Source organism: Copadichromis virginalis, linkage group LG19 (genome assembly GCF_057382275.1).
Source record: "Copadichromis virginalis isolate Kocher_CV1m ecotype Utaka linkage group LG19, C_Virginalis_male_GT1.1, whole genome shotgun sequence".
NCBI lineage: Eukaryota > Metazoa > Chordata > Actinopteri > Cichliformes > Cichlidae > Copadichromis > Copadichromis virginalis.
Window position 1 is genome coordinate 13,962,122 of NC_140636.1, and position 8,108 is coordinate 13,970,229.

The 8,108-nt window shown below is 40.1% G+C and overlaps 1 long non-coding RNA gene across 1 annotated transcript; it reads left to right on the top strand.

Moving 5' to 3' along the window:
• Window positions 1-4,679: 4,679 nt before the first annotated feature.
• On the top strand, window positions 4,680-5,330 carry LOC146685751 (uncharacterized). The gene is made up of 2 exons (XR_014916809.1): window positions 4,680-4,813; window positions 4,894-5,330. It is a non-coding gene; the product is annotated as an uncharacterized LOC146685751 (long non-coding RNA).
• Window positions 5,331-8,108: the final 2,778 nt, after the last annotated feature.

Sequence of the window (8,108 nt, forward strand, 5' to 3'; positions counted from 1 at the left end):
TTTGTGTTCTCTGCACTGTGAAGATCATATGTGATGCTGCCAACATTATCACAAATGTGGAAGCCAACTGCTCAGCCTCTGTGAGTGGTGGTGGTGGAGGACCCCCACCTGTTTTTCGGGCCTCCGCTTTTTTTCTGTTGGCTATAACGGGTCACATTTGAGCATACAGAGTAAGCAAATATGTACTTGTAATGTGCTCAGATAATTTCAATGTGCTTACAGAAAGAAAATTAATGTAGCCTCTAACTGCAATTGATTTACATCGGACAAACAGACCAAGCACTATGGCTCATAATACAATTACACCTTACCTGTTTGGACTATATTTTTATATTTCATTTTTACTTGCTGCCAGGAACGTTTGGGGCCTGTTGGGTTGCACCTGCGCTCACATCACGTCACAAAATCAAATGTATAAAATAAAAAAACGTGTAAAATGGGTGGAAATCCCTAGATCAATGTTTAAATTAACACTCACGCATTGACTCTGTCGGCTATGTTTTGCCATGCATGCTCCCTTTCTTTTGCAGCTGAGGCTGTGTTACTTTTTTTCTGCAAAATTTGCATGTTATCAGCATATGCTGCCATCAGAATTTCGGCCTCAAGCGATGTAAAATACATTGACCGCGCCTTCTTTCCCTCCGTCTCCATGGTGACTCGCTTAATCTGTGCTCCACTAATCAGGGCTTTATGTATCCTCGTGCGTGCGTTTAACTTGGGGTTAAAGCAACTCCGCGTTGATTGAACTAATTGTTATCAGCCTTTCTGAAACCGAATATTCCGAGTTGGACAGTTCGGGGTTACTCAACCCCGAGTATCGTTTTTCACTCTGAGTTTTCCAAACCGGCTTCCTGAAATAGGGCCCAGGTGTTGTTGGAAACAGAGAGGAAGGCTGTGTGTTGATAACAGAGCTGCACCTGCAAGAGCAGCAAACATCATGGTTAATGAAGTGAACCACAGACACTGTTTGGACAATTAGAGTCTAATACTTAAAATCCACGAGCACCGCCTACAGCAGAGCTCAGCCAATAAGATCACTGTGTTTGCTGCTGTGATGGGCGATGAGTCAAAACCAAAGAATGTTCGTTTTGTTGTGTTTTAAGTTCGACTGGTTGTACCTGAGTTTGGGCGGAGGTTACACACACACACACACACACACACACACACACACACACACACACACACACACACACACACACACACACCTGGTTACAGCAGGATGAGTATGCGAGTTTAATGAGTCACCTGACTGTCAGATTCCCCGAAGCAGAGGCTGAGGAGTGGCAGCATTCTTACACTCATCAATCACCCAAAAATGTAGACGTAGTTTTAATTCACTTGAAAGCCAGAAAACTAAAAAAAACAGTTTTATTTGTTGTTATCGATCGTCCATCTGGGCCTTAGAGTTTCTGATTGTCATACTTTTATCTCATTTAGTGCTCAGTTCTGATAAAAATATTAATTGTAGATGATTTTAACATCCAGATGTTGAAAATCAGTTACAGTAGCCTTTACATTTAGAATAATGGATTACACATGAGGACTCTGATCACAGTAGGTGTCTTTCTGAAAGTGCTGTAACAAAGTTTAAGGATCTGCTGTTAACAAAAGTCTCAAATGAGAAGTGGTCATGGGCCGGCTGAGTTATCTGGATTTTTCCATGGCGTCCCTGTGTTCCCGCCTCTGGGCGGAGCCCTCGTCACTACACCTGTTATACTCACCTGTGGGAGATCCAGGCCAATCTGCAGGCAGTATTTAAGACTAGAAGAGGAATCAATCTGTTTCACCGTCCCCAATTGCAGCTTCTCCATACCTCCATTAACCAACCTGTTCATCGAGCCCCCACTCCAAACATTCACTGCTGTGCCTTAGTTTTACTGTCACTGTTACACACTGAAGGAGGACGAGGTTCATCCAGGTGCACACTGAGGCTTATTGCTCTGAAACACAGCAAAACAGCAGTTCTGTGTTACTGACAGCTTTTGTTACCATAACTGGCCTGTGTTACTTTTGTAAGGGATTACTTGGCCAGTCACTTATTTGTCAGAGTGACTGTCTGCCACCTACTGGTTACTGAGTTAAAGCAGATGACTCGTAAGCTGGAGAGGAAATGCCGTGTCACAAATTTAGAGGATCATCATTTAGCCTGGAGAAATAGTTTGTTGCTTTATAAGAAAGACCTCTACAAAGCCAGAACATCTCACTACAACCCTAAGAACCCTAATAAATATACAGTCGGGGTATTTGTTGATTTAAAAAAAGCTTTTGATACGTTACAACATTATATTTTGATTTCTAAATTGTATAATTATGGTGTGAGATGAGTGGCATTGAATTGGTTAAGGAGTTATTTAGAAAATAGGTCGCAATATGTACATTATCTCGGTAACACCTCTGAAATATTGAAGATTGTATGTTGCGTTCCTCGAGGTTCTGTTTTGGGACCTAAACTTTTTAATTTATATATTAATGATATCTGTGACGTATCAAAAAGGTAAAATTCTATTTTATTTGCAGATGACACAAATTTTTATTGCTCTGGAGAGAATTTGAAAGATTTGGTTGAAATTATGACTTCTGAGATGTTAAGATTAAAAATATGGTTTGATGTAAATAAATTACCCTTGAATTTGACAAAAACGAAATTCATGATATTTGGCAATCGTGTAAAGGAGGAAGAAGTTATTATGTCCATTGATGGAGAATTGATTGATAGAGTTACTGAATTTCGCTTTTTGGGTGTAATAGTAGATGAAAATTTTAGGTGGAAATCACATATTGAGTATATTAGAAAGAAGATGGTTAAAAACATTTATATTTTGGGAAATGTTAGAGATTTATTAGACTATAAAACAATGCGCATTTTATATTTTTCATTGTTTTTCTCATATTTTAGTTACTGTGTGGAAATTTGGGGGAATACATATGAGAATACTATACAACCTCTAAACTTATTACAGAAGAAAGTGATACGAATGATTCATAATGTTAATTTATTTGTATGTTCTCTATATTTATTTATAAAATCAAAATTATTAAAATTAGGAGATTTAGTGAAACTACGGACACTATTAATTATGTTTAAGGCTAAAAATAATATTTTGCAAAGAGTATTTTTAATGTGTTCAGGGGGAGAAGATAGCAGAAGGAAATTTTATTTTAAGCATCAGTTAGCTAGGACAACACAAAGATTAATGAGTACAACGGTTAGCGGTATATGACTGTGGAACTCTCTTCATTATAATTTAAAGAATTGTATAAGTTTACATTGTTTTAAAAAGTGTTACATGCTTAAAATGATAACTCAATATGAATGAAATTGGAGTTCATTGAAAAAGGATCCTTTATAATTTTTTGTTTTATTTGTTTTAATTTTATTTTTCTCCTTGTTACTATGTGGAGTGGTATATTCTGATTGTAAATTTGTTGTTTGGTTTGGGTTAGGACCGGAGATAAATGTTAATGTTAGTTTGTTCCCTGATTTTTGGTGCCCACTTGTAATATACGTTGGAATGTAGATAGCGGGCAGGGTTTAATAAGAAGATTTTCTTCTTCCTGCTCCTTTTACCACATGGTTGTAGTGCTTTTTGATAGAAAGTGTGGTTGGTTTGTTTGATCTGTTGTACCAAGTGTGAAATAAATAAATAAATGAAAATGAAAGGACAACCCCAGGTTCAGGTACAGGTTCAGCTCTGTAACCAGGCTGACAAACAGTCAGAGCTCTGTTGAGCCAACCGTCCCTTTAAAACAGAGGTGGGGGAACTCCAGGGCCCTGTTTCAGGAAGCCGGTTTAGTGGAAAAACTGAGTAAGTATACCCTGAGTTAACGAAAACTCTGGGTTTTCGGTTTCACAAAGCGAGTTCAGATGAAGCCTCAGTGAGTCACTATGACGACACACTCCGTGAAGCTAACCTGCCCCCTAGCAGGTTTACTACAACTAACCCTGACTGTCTCCGCCCCTTTGTCGGAAACCTGACAGTAGGAAGTGTCGGACATGGCGTGCCACTTCCTTGAAGAGCCAGTAGATCGTGAAGCCCAAATTCTCCGCAGAGCTCTCCGCCGGGAGAGAGTGATCAGAGCGCGTTTGGACATTTTATCATTTCCTGATGATTTTCTGTGCGAACGTTACCGTTTCTCAGCACAATCTATAATTTATTTGAATAAAATCCTCAGGCCATATATTACGCATGTGACACATCGCGGACATGCTCTCAGTTCTGTACATATTATTTGTATTGCACTTCGGTTTTTTGCAAACGGGAGCTTTCTGTATAATATTGGTGACGCTGAGCACGTTTCCAAGGCTACCGTCTGTCGGGCAGTCAGGAATGTTACAGTTGCACTGAAACGTCTCCTGTACTCGTCTGTGGTGTTCCCCGGTCACAGACCCACAAGATTTATCAAAGAGGGATTCCACAAAATTGCAGGTATCAGGATGACCAAAACTTAATGTATGATGTGGTGATACTTGAACTACTACTTAAATTTTACATTTATGTTCACGGTTCCCAGGCGTGATTGGCTGTACAGATGGCACTCACATTCCAATCATTGCTCCTTCAGTAAATGAAGGAGACTATGTGAACAGGAAGTCTTTCCACAGCATTAATGTACAGGTACATAGTTCCCTGTAGCATTTCAAACTAACAAATTATTTCATCATAATAATGGATGCTAATTTGTGTTCTCTGCACTGTGAAGATCATATGTGATGCTGCCAACATTATCACAAATGTGGAAGCCAAGTGGCCAGGCTCTGTCCATGACTCACAAATATTCCGTGAATGTATACTGAGCACAAAATTTGGACATGGTGAGTTGAAAATACTTTAAAATATGTAAAGACCAATTGCTTCAGGGACATTTGAACTGAAGTGTATCCTTCTGTCTTAGGAGAGTTCACTGGCTACTTGCTTGGTGATAGGGGGTATCCATGTTTACCCTATTTGCTTACCCCTTACCCTGACCCTGAACCGGGCCCACAGCAGCGATATAATCTGGCTAATTGCAGGACAAGAGCCAGAGTTGAAATGACTATCGGAATGCTTAAGGCCCGGTTCCAGTGCCTGCAAAGACTCAGGGTCACCCCAGAAAGGGCATGTGACATTATTGTGGCATGTGTGATTCTTCACAACATTGCCACAATTAGAGGAGAACACTGTCCTTCTGAACCAAACATCAGCAGTGATCCAAACCATGAACATCCTGACCCTCCCACGGACATACAAGATGGAAGTGCAGTCAGAGACACCATATGTCACAATCATTTCCTTTGACCCATCACCTCAACATGTTGAAAGAAGAATAAACAGATTTTTTGTTCAACTGGCTTTATTGGTCGCCTGTGTTTCCTGTACACAAAGTATTAAAAGATGTAAACCTCATAAAGTGTCTCTGTTGCTTCCTCCTCTGTAACAGCTGTCAATGTTTCTTCATTATTTTCCTGTAGTAAAGAAATAAACAACATTGCTGTTCTACTGTAAACTCATATAATCTGTGGAGTATTACTCACAACTGCATGTTGGTCTGGCTCAACAGGAGGCTGCACCAGATGCAGTACACCATCACCATCAACTGATAGAATATGAGGTTTATACAGGTCACTTATAACTTACAAGGGACCAAATGGCAATTAACAAACATACCAATCACCTTACACTTCATTGTCATTATGCTCTCAAAGACAACCAAGACTGAGGGAAGGCAAAATCAGTAGGAAAATAACTTCACTACAAAATAATCCATTATGGTAAAGAGTTTATCAAATGAATGAGTGGCACTGCAAAGGTGACTGTGAAGAAAGGATGCACATCATGTATTATTTTGAATTTACCCCTTATGTAGGCACTTGTGTCTTGCGGGGTTATTGACTCAGAGGATGTCCCCGCAGAGATGCCTTCGGCCACAGGGCGCCCACTGTTTTGGCTGAGGGCCAACTGCTCAGCCTCTGTGAGTGGTGGAGGACCCCCACCTGTTTTTCGGGCCTCCGCTTTTTTTCTGTTGGCTATAACGGGCCACATTTGAGCATACAGAGTAAGCAAATATGTACTTGTAATGTGCTCAGATAATTTCAATAAGTGCTTACAGAAAGAAAATTAATGTAGCCTCTAACTGCAATTGATTTACATCGGACAAACAGACCAAGCACTGTGGCTCATAATACAATTACACCTTACCTGTTTGGACTATATTTTTATATTTCATTTTTACTTGCTGCCAGGCACGTTTGGGGCCTGTTGGGTTGCACCTGCGCTCACATCACATCACAAAATAAAATGTATAAAATAACAAATAAAATAACATATGATAAAATAACGTGTTAAATGGGTGGAAATCCCTAGATCAATGTTTATATTAACACTCACGCATTGACTCTGTCGGCTATGTTTTGCCATGCATGCTCACTTTCTTTTGCAGCTGTGGCTGTGTTACTTTTTTCCGCGGAATTTGCATGTTATCGGCATATGCTGCCATCAGAATTTCGGCCTCAAGCGCTGTAAAATACATTGACCGCGCCTTCTTTCCCTCCGTCTCCATGGTGACTCGCTTAATCTGTGCTCCACTGATCGGGGCTTTATGTATCCTCGTCCGCGCGCTTCACTTGGGGTTAAAGCAACTCCGCGTTGACTGAACTACTTGTTATCAGCCTTTCTGAAACCGAATATTCCGAGTTGGACAGTTCGGGGTTACTCAACCCTGCGTATCGTTTTTCACTCTGAGTTTTCTAAACCGGCTTCCTGAAACAGGGCCCTGGCCTCAGGTCCCGAAGGTTTTAGATGTGTCCTTGATCCAACACAGCTGATTTAAATGGCTAAATTACCTCCTCAACATGTCTTAAAAGTTCTCCAGAGGCCTGCTAATGAACTAATCATTTGATTCAGGTGTGCTGACCCAGGGCGTGTTATCTAAAACTTGCAGCACACCGGGCCTTGGTACCTGGAGTTCCCCACCCCTGCTTTGACTAGTAATGATTTCATGAACTTCTTTACAAATAAAATGTAACCATTACTGAAATAAAAAAGCCAAATTTGATAACTGCTGATATTTTAGACTCTTTCTCTCTGATCTTTCTGAGTTAACTTCAATAATTACTTCCTCCAAACCATCAACGTGTCTTTTAGACCCCATTCCTACAAAACTGCTCAATGAAGTCCTGCCATTAATTAATGCTTTAATCTTAAATATGATCAACCTATCTCTAATAATCAGCTATGTACCACAGGCCTTCAAGCTGGCTGTAGTTAAACCTTTACTTAAAAAGCATCTCTAGACCCAGCAGTCTTAGCTAATTATAGGCCAATCTCCAACCTTCCTTTCATATCAAAAATCCTTGAAAGAGTAGTTGTCAAACAGCTAACAGATCATCTGCAGAGGAATGGCTTATTTGAAGAGTTTCAGTCAGGTTTCAGAGCTCATCACAGCACAGAAACAGCTTTAGTGAAGGTTACAAATGATCTTCTTATGGCCTCTGACAGTGGACTCATCTCTGTGCTTGTCCTGCTAGACCTTAGTGCAGCATTCGATACTGTCGACCATAATATCCTATTAGAGCGATTAGAACATGCTGTGTAGGTGTTACAGGTACTGCACTGCAGTGGTTTGTATCATATCTATCTAATAGACTCCAATTTGTGCATGTAAATGGAGAGTCCTCTTCACACACTGAGGTTAATTATGGAGTTCCACAGGGTTCAGTGCTAGAACCAATTCTGTTTACATTATACATGCTTCCCTTAGGCAGCATCATTAGAAGACACAGCATACATTTACACTGCTATGCAGATGACACCCAGCTCTATCTGTCCATGAAGCCAGATAACACACACCAATTAGTTAAACTGCAGGAATGTCTTAAAGACATAAAGACCTGGATGGCCGCTAACTTTCTGCTTCTTAATTCAGATAAAACTGAGGTTATTGTACTCGGCCCTGAAAATCTTAGAAATATAGTGTCTAAGCAGATTCTTACTCTGGATGGCATTACCACAGTAACACTGTGAGGAACCTTGGACTCATTTTTGACCAGGACATGTCCTTCAACGCACATATTAAACAAATATGTAAGACTGCTTTCTTCCATTTGCGCAACATCTCTAAAATTAGAAATA